Here is a 19069-nt window from a genome sequence, read left to right as displayed (position 1 = left end):
TCTTGAGCAATACTCCTCAAAAACGTCAAGACACACAAAATCAAGTGCTGTAGGAAATCCTACAGCCAGTAGCCTTCAAGTTACCCGCCCACTGGGGCGTGGCCTCTTATACTAGATGTGTCGATGTAAAGCGCATGTCTGGCCTCTTTTCCGGCTGTGGGATCCGGTTTCTGTTCTCTGTTCCAGCAGAGGATTCTGATTTGTGAGTCTACCCCTAAATAAATAACCGTTTATTATTCTCAGTTCTGAGCTAGTGTGGGATTTAAGCATCCTTGTAGTATCCAGAAACAACAAAATAACGACACGCCAAAACTAAGAAAATCTAAATAAAATATGAACTTTAGTCGATAATAATATGAATTTCTTCATTGAAACAAATATTCATAAGATTTTGCTATCTCACAAGCCATGTGCAATGTTACTAATAGGGTAAACAGTGTGGAGGATGCTGGGACCCTTTATATTATCTTCAGAATTCCTCTGTAAGTCTTAAAATGTTCTAAAATATGGTTTCATTCTTAAAAAAAAAAGAAAAGAAAAGTAATGAACAGTTGTCACAAAATGTTAGTATGCTTTTAAGAGGGGTTGTGGGCCACCCTGCTATTATAATTAAATCCTACACATCCTCCTATCCTTTTCTGTATGAGTAAAATCCCTCAGAATCGAGACAATTTTATTGAGCAGAATGAACACAGATTGTACCCACTAGATGGTGCCTTTTCACCCTCATCTACCATTCTGTGAGCTGCACTTGGCTTCCTAGTGCCAATTTATTAAGCAGCATGGGAATTTCTAGAAGAAGGCTTCCATGAACTTAAAGTTTTCTCTTATCTCTTTCTTTGGTATTTATTGTGGTTTGAATAAAAATGTTCCCCACAGACTCATATATTTGAATGCCTAGTCATCCGGGAATGGCACTATTTGAGAAGGATTAGGAGGTGTGGCCTTTTAGAAGAAAATGTCACTGGGGGCTGGCTTTAAGGTTTCAAAAGCCCACACTGGGCCCTCTTTCTCTCCTCCTCCCCCTACTGCTTCCCCAGCACTGTAGGTACAGCCATGCACCCCACCATGATGATAACAGGCTAAACTTCTGAAACTGGAAGCAAGTCCCAAGTAAATGCTTTCATCTGTAAGAGCCAAATTGGTCAAGGTGTCTCTACCTAGCAATAGAACAGTGACTCAGGCACCATTCTATTGTTTTAACTCCTCCATGGGTTAGAGTTGATTTGGTGCCCGCTTCTCCTTTCTTCTTAATTATGCCTCAGAGGAGCAAGGGCAGATACTATATCTTGATCATCACAAGTCCCCCGCTCCCATACCAAGCACTGAACTCCAGGAGTACGACTTAATGAGTTTATTAATTGACAGCAAGAGGCTCGGGCTGTTACATATAAATGTCTGTCTCCTATTCAACAAGTCAATAAAACAAGATCTGGAAAGAGATGAAACGAAACGGGTCTGAAACTCTCCTTGAGGCAGTTACAGGAAGTTTGTGAAGGTGGGCAATGGGGTACAAGGAATTAAGCAGGAAAATTTGGAAACATCAAGCTTCTTCCTTTTTACGAGGAGTAGAATTCCTAATGCTGTTTTCTTCTATTTCTCCTCAAAAGTGAAGAAAGAGAGGGCGCATACAGAGGCCTATGGAAGGGGTGAACGGTACTCGTACACAGACTGGAGCCCGACACTAGAGATCACAGAGCACACTCAAGCTGAACTAAACTGTCGGGCACTTGGAATAATCTGGCATTAATTTATGCTTCACTCATTTTTCCCATTTAATCCCTATCACAGCCACCTCTTTCTGTTTGTTTTTTGTTTTGTTTTGTTTTGTTTTGTTTCGCGACAGGGTTTCTTTGTGTACCCTTCGCTGTCGTGGAACCCATTCTGTTAGCCAGGCTGTCCTCGAATTCAGAGATTCGCCTGTCTCTGCCTCCCAAGTCCTATGATTGAAGGCCTTATCCCAATCTTATGAGATGCTTACTACTATTATGGTCATTCCTATAGTAACAAGTATTAAGGTCTTAGAACTGGTAAAATACTTGAACCCACATTGATTTTGTGTTAACATGTAGCTAAGGCACCATCAGCTTGATCACAGATGAGCAGTTTAAAAGTGGTAACATGGATACTACAATTAGCAGAGAGACCTAATGGGACTTGGCCAGCTAGAGGCATACCTGTCCACAAGACAGAGAACGCCTGACTAATGCTAGTTCTTAACAACAGATCCAATGAGTCAGGAAGATGGGACGGCAGTCCTAAGAAGTACCAGCTGCTGACTTAGAAAAGGGAACATTTAGAGGCTATCACTGAGGGCAGGCAAGTGCTGCGATGTCCTGAATCCCTCTAAAATGGGCTCAGAATTGTCAGTGCTAATTCTTACCAATATGTACCTAGCCTTACTCTATTAAGCAAGGAAAAATGAAGAAGCTGAAGTTTGTTTGAGTTGCTTTGTAATTAATGCCAAATATAATAATAATAATAATAGAAACCCAAATAGCAGAGTATTTCCCTTCCTATTTTGATCTCATTTCTCCAAAGTAGTTATTATTTCTAAAAATAATCATTTCTAAAGGTAAAATTTTCTGTGAAACTTTCTAAGCGAACACATTTTCTACCTCTAAAGCTAGCATATGAAACATTTTTAATTGACGGGCATTCTACTGCCCTGTTTTGCAAACTTCAGTGCCTCTGGCCTCAAGCAGTTCCAGGCTGGCGATGCTGTCCCGCAATATGAGCTAGTTTGTTGCTCTCCACGGTCTCTCAGAACGGAAGACGACGAGGGAGGAGGGAGCAGCTTTCACCGGGGAACAAGGCACTAAGAATATCATCTCACTGACAGCTGGGCTTCCCACACAGCGGGTATCTGAACTCAGTCCAAGCTGCGCAAATCTTCACTAAATACTAATTTGAAAGGACTGCCACTATATGGCTGTATTTACTAACCATGTCTGGCTAACCAGTGCTAAAAAGGTTTTCTAAGGCCAAGTATCAAAAACACTCATACATAATTACCATGCTTTAAATAAAATATAATATATATTATAGGTATAATAAGTGGCAGAAACAAAGAAATGTAATTCACTAAAGAGATGACAGCTATATATTTTATGTTACTTTTTTAGGTATAAACAGAAAAAAACTATAAAAATGCTTCATTGCTTACTCCATTTTAAAAATCATTTTTGTTTTATTAATAACTCAGACTTTCATACATGAGTACTACATTGACATCCCTTTCACTCCTCTCCCCTCTCTAACTCTCCCTATGCTCCCTCATTCTTCTAAAATGGCTGACCATTTATTTAATTACACACACATACACAACCTACTGGGCCCATCGACCTGTTTGGACTCACAGTGTTGCTTGTATGTACATGGTACATGTGTTTATGAATGACGACTTGGAACTGGAAAATCTACCACGGAAACTGCCCCTCGAGAAAACTAATTCTGACTCTCTCAGCAGCCGTTGATTGCCTGTTGCTCCTCAGCTAAGGACAGGGCACTGTAAAATGTCCTCCCTCACTGTCACTACATCATTAGTGCTATCATTATACCGTTTTTCTAAGCAACGATATTGTTAAGATTGCACAGTTGCGCACTACAGTAATGTTTAGAAAACACTCTCTTAAAGCAGGCATCCATCCTGATCCTGTGTTTTTAAAACCACTCTGTCCCCTCTTCTATACCATTCCCCGAGCCTCAGGTTTAGGGGTTATGTTATAGATATATCAGTGGGGCACCCCACAGTCTTGTTCCCTACTTTTTGACCAGTTGTGTATTTTTGTGATGGTTGTCATCTACTGAAAAAAGCAAAACAAAACAGGGGCTGGAGAGATGGCTCAGTGGTTTGGAGCACTGACTGCTCTTCCAAAGGACCCAGGTTCAATACCTGGGTGGCAGCTGACAATTGCCTGTTACTTCTGTTACAGGGGATTCGACACACTCACACAGATCAACATGCGAGCAAAACACCAACGTACATTAAATACAAATCAAAAAATTATTAAGACAAGCAAAAAACTTCTCTGGTGAGGGGTGAGAGCTACATTTACATGTGGACACAAGGCTAAATATTTTAGATACATGGATTTAGGAAAACGGAAGTAGAAAGCTCTCCTTTGAGGTCTATGATCTCTCCAGTCAGGAGTAGGTGGCTAGGTTTACAGCACTAGACATGAACTCCCATCTACTTTGCAGGTCTTTAGTGTAATTGATGACCACTGGGTACTTCCTGCCGGGTTGGTCACTGCTGCACTGGCAGGACTATTGGCTGTGTTTCCTCCTTGGCAGCTTGCAGGTGAGAGACGAACCTCGAGGAAGAGGCTTCCAGGTCAGCTCCACCTAGGTTCCTCTGAGTCATGCCATCAAGTGTGAGACGTCTTCAGCAACAGGTCTTATCTTCAAGTTCTAGGAAGCAACTAAGGGCAAGGGAGATAACCTGTGTTGTTTTGAGAGACTCTTGGACCAACAACTAAAAGGACAGTCTCTCTTGCCAGGCACTGGTGATTGTTTTTTACATAATCCATGGATCCTAGCGGAGCGCTGTTACCCCATATTGTATAACTCCATTTAAGCTGTATTATATGTGTGTTCACAAACATATTTCTAAATTAATTTTACAAAACAATGCTTCCATATGACATTTTAAAGTACCCTTTTTATTTCTCTCTCCTTACTCCCTCTCCCAGTATACTTCCCACCCTCCCCCCAGTTAAGCCATTCCCCTTCCCCGTGTTTGTCCTTTCCCCTTCACAGAACCTGTGTCCTACATCCCCCTCCCTAGATCCCCTGTCATCCCCATGGTCCCTTCTCACTTCGTAGCTTCTGCAGTTACTCCCAGTTATATAATAACATATAAAGATTCACAGCGAGGATCTACATGCAAGGGAGAACTGTGGCATTCTCTTCCTTGGACTGGAATATCTCATGCAGTATGATATTTTCTAGTTCCATCCATTTACCCACAGATTTCATGATTTCATTTTTCTTTGCAGTTGAATAGAATTCTGTTGTGTGTATGAACCAAATCTTCATTCTCCATTTTATGATGATTCTATTTCCTGGCTATTGTGAAGAGAACAGTAACGAACATGACCAAGCAACTATCTCTCTGAGAAGATATATTTTATTCTCTTATGCCGAAGACAAACTTAGTAGAAATTTGAAATGTTTAACCAAGGTAAAAACTGTAAGCATTTTACCAGAGTCCATTGCTAACGAAACTACTCCTTCAGAATGATACTGCAACTACTTCAAAACAGAGCAGGCCCTCCAAAAAGGAGCAGCTCTAACTCTAGAGAACATGGAAACCCAGACCCAAATCGCATGTCTATAAATGCTACTCCTTTACTAAGAAAATGTTATCACTCAGGGCATTTCTTTCCTGTTTGAGCTGTCTTAAATTGTTCCGCTTCTTAAAAATAAAACAAAGAAGTCTTTCTCACGGTGCTGGCTAGTTTTATTTCAACTTGACATAGCTTCAGGTCTCTTAGGAGAAGGAACTTCAGTTGAGAAAACACTCCCATCAGACTGGCCTGTGAGCAAGCCTATGGCGAATTTTCTTGATTAGTGGCTGATATGGGAGGACCCAGCCCACTGCAGGAGTGCCAATCTGAGTGGGTGATACCAGGTACTAATAGAAAGCAGCCTTATAAGGACATGAGGGGCAAACCAGTAGGCAGCACCCCCATGTGGTCTCTGTGTCGGTTTCTGCTTCCAGGTTCCTGCCTTGCATTCCTATTCCAGCTCAAAATAAACCCTTTTTGTTTTTAGCCATGGTGTTTTATCACAACAGTAGAAACAATGACAAAGACACTCACTGACAATTTCCTTTGAAGTTGTTTAACTCACCACAAGTTTACTCAACACTTGTGAAAAGCTAACACTCAAAAGCTGGTACTGGATTTGGAGATAGACTTGGAATCACAGTTAGAGCTCTTCCCAGAGCACTGATATGCTGTTTCCTTTCAGAGTCCTGACCCTTAAAGGAAAGTACGTGCTCGCTCAGACACCTGTTGCCTATGTTGCTAAGGTATATAGTGACTGCCTTAAGCTGTGATTCCTCCGGCCATGGCCACAGCTGATAAAATATGAAAGAGCATACTGGATCTGTCCATTTCTTATTTTAACCCACAAGGCAGTGCAGGAACCACTAAGAGGGACAGTGAAGCTATAGCTAAATGATGGATAAGAGTAATGCATAAGGAACTGACCTGCTCCATAGGAGCATCAAATAAGTTTCATTCTTTTCTCTCCTGGAAAACTCAAAATCCTTTATAGATATCTTCACAACGGCAATAAGAATATTGGGGGACAGTATCTCTAGTTCACAAAAGCCAGGTATTTAGTAGTACAGATCCAAATAATCAATAACCCATTGTAACAAAAGGCGTGGGCTGATTGTCGTCCCGGCTACCCGGCTATCTTACACCCGAAATAATCACACAGAAACTGTATTCGTTTAAACACTGCCTGGCCCATTAGCTCTAACTTCTTATTGGCTGATTCTTACATCTTAATTTAATCCATTTCTATTAATCTGTGTATCACCACATGACTGTGGCTTACCGGCAAGATTGTAACCAGCATCCTTCTCAGGCAGAAGATCCATGGCATCTGCCACTCTGCCCTTCTTCCCAGCATTCAGTTCTGTCTACTCTGCCTACCTAAGTTTTGTCCTATCAACTAGGCCAAGGCAGTTTCTGTATTCATTGCACAATGAAAGCAACACATAAACAGAAGAACCTCTTACACCAACCCATTAATCTAATTTTCCAAAGTTAGAAAAAATATGCAAGGTCTGAGATGGGATGTCCTTCTGTATATGTGTTGTTTTTATTGGTTAATGAATAATGTCATTTTGGCTTATGGCTTAGCAGAGTAAAGCCAGGCAGGAAATCCGAACAGGAAATAAAGAAAAAGAGTAAACAGAGTCAAAGAGTTGCCATGTAGCTACCGAAGGAGAATGATGCTAGAACCTTACTGGTAGGTCACAGCCTCGTGATGACACACAGATTTATATAAATGGATTAATTTAAGATATAAGAGCTAGCTAGAAATAGGCCTGAGCCATTGGCAAGTGTTGTAATTAAAATACTTTTATGTGATTATTTGGATCAGGATGGCCAGGAAACAAGAGAGCAGACTCCGGTTACACAAGGTATATGTTCCCATTGTGTATTTCACCTATTTTATATAGTGTGTAGGATAAGTCTATGAGATATGAGCTTCTGGAGAATCCAGATATTACAATATACTGGCTCTAAATAGTATTTTATAGTCTAAACAAACACATTCTCAGACTGAAGTAGTAGCACATGCCTAGAACCCAAGCACTCAGGAGACAGAGACAGAACAAGAGTTCAAGAGGCCCTGGGCAGCATTCAAGACTCTATCACAAAAATGAAGCCCCAAGAAAGGTGCTTTCTCATTCATTTTGTCATCTCGTGTGAAATACACGCTAGTCAAAGGACTAATTCTATCATCATGCTGAAAGGCAACCATCACAGTCCCACAAATATTTCTAAACTGCCCGAGGAGATACCTATTATAGGTTATCTTAGATGTACACACACCCTTCAGCTTGTGTCTTTGTCCAGCTGCACACTGTGACTCCTATTCCAATCCCTGATCTAGACAGTCACAGAGCTGTTTTGCTCCATCCCCTCGGGCATGTTTACAGCACACCACCCAGTGTCCCTCCTCCCATTTAGTGGCTCCTGTTGAGTTTCTCCAGGGGCCTCTGCCTGGCATCATGTGGTCTCTACACACAGGAATGCTTTTCCTCCCTATATCTGAACTTTTGACCAGTCACCTCCAGGAGAATTCTCTACAATAATAATAAGCCCCGTGTTGAGTACTGAGTATTGGAAATAATACCCTTGTGAGCTAGAAAAAAGAAGAGCATTGGGTGGTGAGGTGAAGCAATATCCAGAGTGCCATCAGTCTTGGAGAGTCCTAGAGATACCTCATCTGAGTAACTCAGTTCTATGTGTCATCACTGGACAAAGACCATACAAGGAAAGAACAAAGATTTAAAAGTTACAATCCTTGCAAAGCTCTTCCAAATGCACTAAGGATATGTTGTCTTCCAAAAGTACTACAAAAAAAGAAAATAGAAGCACCAAGTGCCGTTGCTTCTATTTTCCTGTATGATGTAGTCAATACCACTAAAGTGACCAAACGCAAGACTCTATAAAAGCAGAGTGGACATAAAGCCAAAAAGTTTACATGTAAATTTGAAGATGATCAAGGTGGTCAGAGTTGTTTTATCCTGGAGCTACCAAAAAGATAAACACATTGAAACAGGTCCACTTCATCACACTTGCTGACGGTTCTAAATTCTGGATTCTCCAGGACATTCAAACATAAACCACTGGAAGTGGGGAAACGGCCTGAAGACAGTCCTAAAGAGAATTCAGAAGCTCCCAATGAAATGACGGGTAGCCAAGGTACCGACAGCTGTCATACACCTCATCTTGGGTCTGTTGAGTCAGGTGAATAAAGAAGCTCTGCCCTCAGTGTGTTTTTGCAACAAGAGAGGGGTGAAGCCCTTTAACAAGGACCGGACCTGAGAGCACCACAAGTCAGGAAGGTCTTCCATATTATTCCATACTATTATGAAGTAATAGACCTTAAATGGGATGCAGGTCATACGCTAGTGTCCAGCAGTGCTGCTGCTACTGTGGGGCCTTGGACATGGGAACTCAAAGATGTTACAGAGCTGCAAATGGAAGCAGTGGTTTCACGAGGCTGTGTGCAATGCCTTCGAATGCTAGTGCTAGAAGATAGGTTTTATGCATTTATTTGCTCTGTCTGCAGTTCTGGGTTAGAAAAATGTCCGCCATCACAGTGGCTAGATACAGTACATATATACCGTTCCAACCTAAACAGTAGTTACAAGAAATACTTCAGATCTACCTTGAACTTACGGAATATATTAATGAAAACTGACATATATTGCAGTTTGGAAAGCTGGCACACATAGCCAAATCTTAAAACCATCATCGTATTCTAACGCACTGAATGATTACATGGCCATGCTTATGTCTGGGAAGGAAAGGATGGAAAAGGAGCATTTAGGGGGTCGCAAACTGATGTTCCTCGTATGCCACCACATGCCGCTTTCAAAGTAGAGAAAAAAATCTGAAGAAAAACACAATGAATTTAAAATTGAAAACATAACTGCATCCAAATCGGTATCCAATTCCAGGAAAGTAAGCCACAGGATGGGGAGGGCAAAAGTCTTCATTCTGAGCCACCCGTGGACAAGTCGTCAGATCCTGAGATTCCTCTGCTGTAGCAAGAACTGAAAGAACCACACATTCATCCGATACCAAGGATGAGGATTTCCTAGGTGTTTCCAGTACAGAAGACACTATCTCACCCGGCATTCTGAGCATCTCCCGTCAGCTGACGCTAAGGAAAGAACGGGGACAGGAAGACCCTTGTCCCGCAACAGCGCCACATCTGCGGAGACGAAGAGGGCGCCCCTGAGAACAGCACTGCAGACCAGAACCAGAGCTCAGAAGCTGCGAAAGAAGATGAAGGCAAACAAGGTTATCAGTTCAGAACTCAGCTCAGACACCCTGAACAACCAGGAGGAACAGCTAGACAACAACTAGACAACAAGTCTTCGCAAAACTCACTTCTGCTTTTTTTTTTTTAGTGCTAAAGACGGAGCAGCGTACTAAGTCAAAAATCCAGAGTTTGGCTGATCAGGGGACACTGTATGGGACGGGGTAGAACCTCACGAATGGGGGGAGAGTGCCGGATTCTGAGTGCCACTGAACAGTTCAATGCTAAAGCCGGGCCGGGGGGAGCTTTATGATTTTTCTTTAAAAAAAAATCCCAAGAGGAGATGATACTAGCCTTGGTGTGCATGCACTTGCCATAGACATTGGTGTAAAAGAGTATCTTTTAAAAATAAAAACAGAAGAAACCTTCATCCTCAGCCGTTAACTAAGCTGCTTTTCCATTAAAATGCACCTTTAAATGTGTTCACTTGCATTATTAGGACGGCATTCGTTTATTTATTTTTAAAGACTCTTTATTCTACACATACAGAGAAAATACCGGTTGCATTAAGGGATATAAACACATTTGTACAAACCAATCCTGGAAATGCAACAGTAATAAAAGCAGGCAATGTCTGACTCATATAAGAACTCAATAAAGGCTAATGGCTCGTCTCTTCTCAGCTCCAGCCAGGAGATTGCTCCCAGAGCTGTTGTTTGGATATGACTGCTATGTCAGAGTTCCTGTTCACAGGGAGCACAGTGCATCTGAGGGCGTCAGATGACACATAAAACAAGCACGGATATTTGGAGGAAAATACTGACATGAGATGTCTGTGCCCAAATAATAACTGACCGGAAAAACACAGCTTCAAATTTCACAGGCACCTATGTGTCCAAATGAATGACCAGGTTAAAGAGTGGATCAATTATTAACTGAACACAGGTCAGCGTGAATGAGATGGACTAGTACAGCGTATGCAGTGTGCAGTGGCTAACAACCAGCATTGAGCTCGCACTGCAATCCCACTTACACTGCAATGCAAACCTATGAAAGAGAGCTCACTGCCCCCTCCTAGAGAAAGGAATCTTGTGAAGTAATTAGTCCAGTTACCCTACCACTTCTGAATCCAGAATTTCAACTTAAATCTTCTTGTTCTAAATACAATGCCACTTCATTTCGTCACAGTTGATATTTATTTCACCGAATACACATACGGTAGTCTGTGGAAAAAGGACCAACAGAGTAAAATTATCTAGAATGCGAATTTCCATAATGCCAAAACTGTTTTTACTCAGGCCACTCGTGTTTAACGTCTCTTCCTGACGTTAGAGATGGGGGCAGACAAATATAAAGCTTTCAGCAACATATTTCTAACCCATCACACTGTATGTCTGAATGGTGGGCGGGTAAACTTCACTAGACCTGCAATACTGCCCTGAGGCGTTCCCAAGCACAGCCTCCTTCATTCTCTACCCTCCACCAGACAAGACAGCCCACCCAGCTCGGTAGGGCCCTAAACTGCATCCTGGGGTAGAAGGTGCTTTACTTTGCAAGCCCCTGTAATTGACGTGTCAGGCTATGCTGCATAATCAGCACCTAAGTTATCAATTATTGATGCTTAATTCTTTACATTAAACTTACAGAGGAGACTAGACTAGCCTTCTTTAAGTTTTACCCCCTAATGGATCGAAATAAATTAATATTTTGGAACACTGTTAACAAGACAAGACAAACAAGGTCCCTGCCATAACAGGTTTGCTCTGAGAATTGGAGGGGAGGTAACAGACAAACTTGTCATTGAAGGATGGATGGGGTTCACAGATACAGGAACGATTTTAAACGGCAAAGGTGAAAGACATTTATAAACTGCAATTAGGTCCTGCAGAATACCAATCTGGGGCATCAATTAATATCACAGCAACTGTCTCCAACTTGGAGAAAAACAAAACTGAGTAATAATTAATATGATTCAAAAACTGAGTTTTCTATCATTATCACAATATTTTATAATATAAACAACTTAAGCTTAGGCCAGGCTATTGAATTACATCTTTGCTTTCCAAACAAAATAAAAAGGGATTTCAAAGATCTTTTAAATTTGCATTTTGGTAAACTGAATTTAAAAATCTCTTTACCTGATTAATGCAAAAGATAGCAAAAGTGAAAATTATTTTGAAAGCAGATTGTGCATGGTGTTTAAAATACAGTATCCAAAGCCTTACAGCTTAGGGAAGATGAGAAGGTGTTAATAAGAGCACAATATAAAGTAAGTTACTTTTCTTTTTTTTCTTTCTTCTTTTTTTGACAAATCTATTGTTTCTGCCAAATAGTATCTATATGATTGCCCTAACCTGAAATAAATTCTCTGCTTTTCTGAAAAGTTAAAATTAACTTGAAAAGCAACGTGTAATATATCTTGTGATAGTTTTTATAATCTTGTTTATCCCATTTTCAGTATACTATTAAATTATTTAAATACTCTCCAACTAACGTCAGAATTGAGACCTAAGCTAGTCAGTATTATCCCTATGTTTATCTTCTTATCTGTCATTTTTAAAATTCATTTTCCATTACAATATTTTGTTGCCCCTTATGACATGTTCTCTGCAAGGTCTGTCTGTATTTATCATCAAAATCCCATGGAATTCTATCAGCTGTGTCCACACACTTGCCGGCACTGCTTCAGGGCCATGATGACTGAGCCCAGATGGTGAAACTGGAAACTGTGGTGGTTTGAAAGAAAAGGCCGCCAGAGGCTCACAGGCTGTAGCACTATTAGGAGGTGTGGCCTTGCTTGAGTAGGCATGGCTTTATTGGAGAAAGTGTGTCACTGGAGGTGGGCTTTGAGCTCTCAGATGCTCAAACCAAGCCAGTGACTCACAGTGTCTCTTCCTGTTGCCTGCAGATCCAGATGAAGAACTCTCAGCTACCTCTCCAGCACCATGTCTGCCTGCATGACGTCATGCTTCCTATCATGGCAATAAGGGATTGAACCTCTGAAACTAAGCCAGCCCAATTAAATGCTTTCCTTTATAAGAGTTGCCGTGGTCATGGTGTCTCTTCACAGCAATAGAAACCCTAACTAAGACATGAATAATATAAAGAAACTGTACTATACCTTGAAAAGAATCTTCTAGTTACTTCTATGTGGAAAGCTACATGTGATAACAGAAAACAATTTTAAATCATAGCTGCTCATCAACTGTTTTAAATTCCACACAATTTCATGGTTCTCTAAATCTGTCCTGCATGCTCATGTTTGTTTTCTGTTCGGGAGATCCACTCCCCTGCATTCCCAACTCAGAACCAGAATCCTCTTCACTCTCAGAGGCTCAGCTCAGGGGAAATTCCTACTAACTTGCTCTACTTTACTTCACATTAAGAGAAAGTGCACTTCTGTTATAAATGCCGTGGAATTCTATCAGCTGTGTCCACACACTTGATGGCCTGACATTTACACACTTGTACATCTTTCTCACCATTTTATCTTTGTCATGGTGTCCTACCCAGAGGCAGCAATGAAGAAACTACTTGGATACACATAATTATGAATGCAATGTAATTGCATATGTAAATCAGTACATAAGTACATAAAGCACATTTATCACAATTTAATAAGGTTAAATAATTAAAGTTGCCACATGTAATCCAGATATTGAGGAGGTGCCAGAAGATCAAGTAGACTGCCTGCAGATCTCCATTCTTTCTGCTCCCCAACCCCTCAGGTTCATCCCCAGCACTGTAACAGAACAGCACCTTTATCCTCCCTCTCACACTGCCCCTTTCTCCTGTGGCTCCCACAAACCATCCCCTTCTGGTCTGCTTCACCTCACTTGCTGCTGCATCCCAGCCCCTCACTCAGGCAGACTTCAACAGCTCAACTGCAAGTCCTATCTGCTAGAGATATTCTCCGCTCTCTCTGTTCCCTTAGAGCCAATGCCCCAGTCTCCTCCCTGGTTCTGCAACAGATCTCCAGCTCACGCCTTCCTTCCCTTGTGCCCAGGTCTCCTGTAGATCCCACATTAAATACAGACATTACCTCAGGGTAAAAGGTTGGAGAAAGATATTCTAAGCACTGGTCTTCTTGTGGGACTCCTAACAGTGGGAGCAGGGCCTTCGCTGATGCTTTGCTGGCTTTGGGAACACTTTTCCTCATACTGGGGTGCCTTGTCCTGCCTTAATACAATGAGAAGTGCTTAGTTTTACTGCAACTTGATATTCCATACTTTGTTGCTATCCATGGCAGACCTGCCCTTTTCTGAATAGAAACTGAGAAGGAGTGGATGGGGTGGGTAGAGGAGAGGTTGGGGGCAGGGGACTGGGAGGAAAGGTGGGAAGGGAAAGGAAGAAAAGGAAAGGGAAGGGAAAGGAAGAAAAGGAAAGGGAAGGGGAGGGGAGAGGAGAGGAGGGGAGGGGAGGGGAGGGGAGGGGAGGGGAGGGGAGGGGAGGGGAGGGGAGGGGAGAGGAGAGGAGAGGAGAGGAGAGGAGAGGAGAGGAGAGGAGAGGAGAGGAGAGGAGAGGAGAGGAAAGGAAAGGAAAGGAAAAGAAAGGAAAGGAAAGGAAAGGAAAGGAAAGGAAAGGAAAGGAAAAAATATTCTAAGAAAATGAATCTATGAAGCAATCTGGTGTAGCTGTTTTAATAGCTAACAAAATAGATTTCAAAACTAATCAAATGATATGGGGAAGGACACTACACACTTATCAAAGGAAAACTCTACCAAGATAACATTTCAATTTTAGGCATCTATGTCCCAAACACAAGGGCCACCATTTTTATAAAGGAAGCATTACCATAGCTAAACTCATATATTGATCCTCACACACTGATGAGATACCTCAGTACTCCACTCTCACCAACAAACAGGCCACCCAGACAAAAACTAAACAGAAAAATATTGGTGCCAACAGACATTATAAACCAAATGGACCTACCAGATATTTACAGAACATTTCACCCAAACACAAAAAAATAAACCTTCTCCTCTGCACCTCATGTAACTTTCTCCAAAACTGATGACATACTCAGACACAAAGCAAGTTTCAGCAGGTATAAGGAAATGTAAATAGCTCCTGGCTTCCTGTCAGATCACCAGAGACTAAAGCTAGATATTATCAACAACCCAAAGCTCACAAACTCATGGAGACTGATCAGCTCCCTACTGAATGAAAAATGGGTCAAGACAGAATTTAAAAAAAAAAAAAAAACAAAAAAGAAATTAAAAACTTTTTGGAATTCAATGAAATTGAATACACAGCATACCCAAAGTTATGAGACACAATGAAAGCCATGCTAAGATGAAAGTTCATAGTACAAAATGCCTACATTTGAAAAAAAAGTTAGCGAGATCTCATACTAGCAACATAAAAGTAAACCTAAAAGTTCTAGAACAAAAAGAAGCAAACACAACCAAGAGGAATAGACAACAAGAAATAATCAAATGGAGGGCTGAAATCAATAAAATAGAAACAAAGAGAACAATAAGAAGAATCAATAAAACAAAGAGTTGGTTTTTTGAGAAAAATCGGTAGACAAACCCTTATCCAATCTAACTAAAAGACACAGAAAGAATATCCAAAATTAGCAAAATCAGAAGTATAAATGGAGACATAACAACAGACAAGAAGATCCACAGAATCAGAAGGACATAGTTAAAAATCTATACTCTATCAAATTGAAAAACCTAAGAAAAAATTGTACATAGTTACACTTACTAAGGTTAAATCATGATTGGATAAATAATTTTAAATAGAACTATAACCCTTAGTGAAATTGAAGCCATCATTAAAAGTCTCCCAACCAAAAAAGGGAGGGCAGATGATTTTAGCACAGAATTCTACCAAATGTTCAAAGAAAAGTTAATATCAATATTCTTTATTTTACAAAGTGAAACAGAAAGAACATTGCCAAATTCACTTTATGAGGCCACAGTTATCCTGATACCCAAAACCACATATGATTCAATAAAGAAAGAGAATTATAGACCAATTTCCCTTATGAACATAGATGCAGAAATATTTAATAAATTGTTGCAAAACAAAGAACATATCAAAAAAATCTTCCATCATGATCAAGTAGGCTTAATTCTAGAGATGCAGGGATGGTTCAACATATAAAAATCAGTAAATGTAGTCTATTATACAAACAAACTAAAAAGAAAAAAACTACATAAGATGCTGAAAAGGCCTTTGACAAAATCCAACACTCCTTCATGATAAAATTCTTGGAAAGATTGAAGATACAAGGGACATACCTAAACACAATAAAGGCAACTTACAGCTAGCCAACAGTCAGCATCAAATTAAATGTAGAAACTCAGAGTAATTACATTACAATCAGGAACAATACAAGGTTGTCCACTATCTCCATATTGATTCAATTTCAATATGGTACTCAAAGTTTTAGCAAAAACAATAAGACAACTTAAGAAAGTCAAGGGGATACAAATTAGAAGAGAAAAAGCCAAAGTATCTTTATTTGTAGATCATATGATAGTATACATAAGTGGCCCTAAAACTTTCACTAGGGAACTCCTGAGGCTAATAAACACTTTCAGCAAAGTAGCTAGATACACAATTTACTCAAAAAAATCAGTAATCCTACTGTATACAAATGACAAGAACTGAGAAAGAAATCGGGGAAATAACACCTTTCACAATAGCCTTGAATAATATAAAACATCCTGGGATAACTCTAACCAAGCAAGTGAAAGAGTTGTATGATAAAATCTTCAAGTCTTCGAAAAAAGAAACTGAAGAAGATATCAGAAGATGAAAAGATCTCCCATGCTCATGGGTTGGTAGAATTAATATAGAAAATTGGCCATTTTACCAAAAGCAATCTACAAATTCAGTGCAATCCCATCAAAATTCCAAAACAATTTTTTTAACCTGAAAGGACAAGTCTCAACTTGATATGGAAAAACAAAAAACCTAGGATAGCCAAAACAATCCTGACCAATAAAAAAAATGGTGTAGGTATCATGATCCCTGATTCCAAGTTGTACTACAGAGCTATAGTAATAAAAACTGCATGGCATAAAAACAGACATGTTTATAAATGGAATTGAACTGAATACCCTGACATAAATTCACGCACCTACAAACACCTGATTTTTTTTTGTTTTTTATAAAGAAGCCAGAATTCTTTATAAATTTTTTTTTACAATGGAAAAAAAGGAGGCATCTCCAACAAAGAGTCCTGGTCAAACTGGATGTATACATATAGAAGAATGCAAATATATCTGTATTTATCACTCTGCATAAAACTCAAGTCCAAGTGGATCACTGACCTCAAGATAAAACCAGATACAATGAACCTAATAGAAGAGAAAGTGGGAATTAGCCTTGAACACTGGCACAGGAGACAACTTTCTGAACAGAATACCAATAGCAAAGGCACTAAGACCAACATTTAATAAATGGAACTTCAGGAAACTGAGAAGCATCTGTAAAGCAAAGGACACTGTCAATCAGGCAAAGAGGCAGTCTATAGAAGAGGAAAAGATTTTTATCAACTACACATCTAATACAGGGCTAATATCCAAAATATATGAAGAACTCAAGAAACTAAAGATATCAATAAACCAAACAATCCAATTTAAAAATGGAATACAGGTCTAAACAGAGAATTCTCAACGGAGGAATTTCAAATGTCTGAGAAACATTTAAAGAAAATTTCAATATCCCTAGCCACCAGCGAAATGCAAATCAAAACTACTCTGATCGTAGTCACCTGGCCGCAAGGCTAAGATCAATAACACAAGTGACTGGTGAATGTTGGTAGAGGCTGCTTGTTTGTTTCCTGGCCACCCGAACCCTAAATAATCACTCAGAAACTATATTAATTAAATCACTGCTTGGACAATCACTTAAGTGTATTGCTTGCTAACTCTTATATCTTAAATTAATCCATTTCTATTGATCTGTGTATCGCCATATGGCTGTGACGTACCAGACAAAGTTCCAGCGCCTGTCTCCTCCAGCAGCTACATGGCCTCTCATTGACTCTGCCTACTCTCTCTCTACATCTATCTGCTTGGAATTCCCCCCTTGCCCTATTCTGCTCTACTACAGACCCAAAACAGCTTCTTTATTAACCAATGGTATTCACAGAATACAGAGGGGAATCCCATATCACCTCCCCTTTTCTGTCTAAATAAAAAGGTTTTAACTTTAACATAGTAAAATTACTTATAACAAAACAGTTATCAAGCAAGAATTATAGTTACAATATTTAGTCCATCTATACTTAGCAAATTAAGGAAAATACTCATAATTTATCCTATCCTTGTGAGTCTAAAGTTTTATATCTAATCTATCTTTTAAATTTATAAAATTGTCTTTCTTTAACTCCATCAAAGACTTCAGAAGGATATAATATTACCTAAGTTAACAGGAAGTGCATTGTAAGAAACTTCCAAAACTCTAGAATTGACAGAGACATCTTGCTGCAGGGACAGTCACCCAAAGTTACTCTGAAACACTTTGTCTCACAAACCCATAGTATTTAGCAAACTTTTCCATGAAGCAGGAAATTTCAAAGACAGTTCTGCCTATATTGGCAGTTTGTCAGTCACTTTCTTCTGTGTCCTACAGAATGCCTGGCAGACTCTTTCATGAAGCAGCAACCCCAAAGGACCATCTCATCTTTGGCAAGTTCAGCAGTCACCTCTCTGTGGGTCCTGCATATACAGTTCATACAGCAAACATCAAGCAGTAGGAGCAAGAGTAGTTTCTTGCCCAAATGACTAACAAACTCCATCTTCAATGCCCATCTTCCTCTTGAAGAAATTGGTGCTGCCAGGAGCAGATGTGTCTCATTGCCATGAAAAGTCCTACATTCTTAAAACATTTTAAATGCCATATTCTGTTAGTCTTTAAAAGGTTTAAAGAATAACTATCCATCTGAAATATATCTCTGTATATCTAAAAAACCTAATTATCATGACTACAAGCTTGACTATTATAGATGACTATCTATTAACCTTTATTTCTTAATTATATATTGCATATTTAAATGAGCTGCACAAACAGAATACCTTAGTCAAGAGTAGAAACATACATATAACAAAATTGACCTTAAATTTGGGTCAATAAACCAAGATCCATACCAATGCAAAGTATTCAAATCTATAGCATATCTCCCTTTAAATGTAAATAAACATTTATAAACAATATTTGAGAATTTGAGCATAGTTCTCTCCAAACTGCTTCCTGTTTTTTGTTGGACGAAGTAATTTTAAGGGTTTACGAAGACCTTTCAGAGGGTCTTGGTCCATCAAATCACATTAGTCTGAAAGGAATCCACAGATTCTCATCCTCTGTGGAAACAAAAGCAGAACCTTTTTTCCAAAGCAACATATTTTTAGACCCAAATTTTGAAGTCAAGATGTCTATAAAGGATATATGTTGGTTTAGCTTATACACATACAATGAAATGTCTCTCTACACTTAGGTTATTCACAGTCAAAAAATTCAAAGAAAACACAATAATATACATAATCCAGACTCTCTATGTATTTTCCATCTTTACATGGCTTATTTT

At 39.7% G+C, this 19069-nt stretch overlaps 1 protein-coding gene and 1 pseudogene across 4 annotated transcripts in view; one reads left to right on the top strand and one right to left on the bottom strand.

The window, feature by feature from the left end:
* St7 (suppression of tumorigenicity 7) overlaps positions 1 to 19069 on the bottom strand; it is a 228515-nt gene that overhangs the window by 203271 nt on the left and 6175 nt on the right. The window lies entirely within an intron of this gene.
* LOC148117834 (metal-response element-binding transcription factor 2-like) overlaps positions 1 to 19069 on the top strand; it is a 33951-nt pseudogene that overhangs the window by 9280 nt on the left and 5602 nt on the right.

This window comes from Myodes glareolus, chromosome 25 (assembly GCF_982192425.1).
Source record: "Myodes glareolus chromosome 25, mMyoGla1.1, whole genome shotgun sequence".
In the NCBI taxonomy this organism is placed as follows: Eukaryota; Metazoa; Chordata; class Mammalia; order Rodentia; family Cricetidae; genus Myodes; species Myodes glareolus.
The sequence above is the reverse complement of the archived record's forward strand: the minus strand, read 5'-3'. Positions and strand labels throughout refer to the sequence as shown.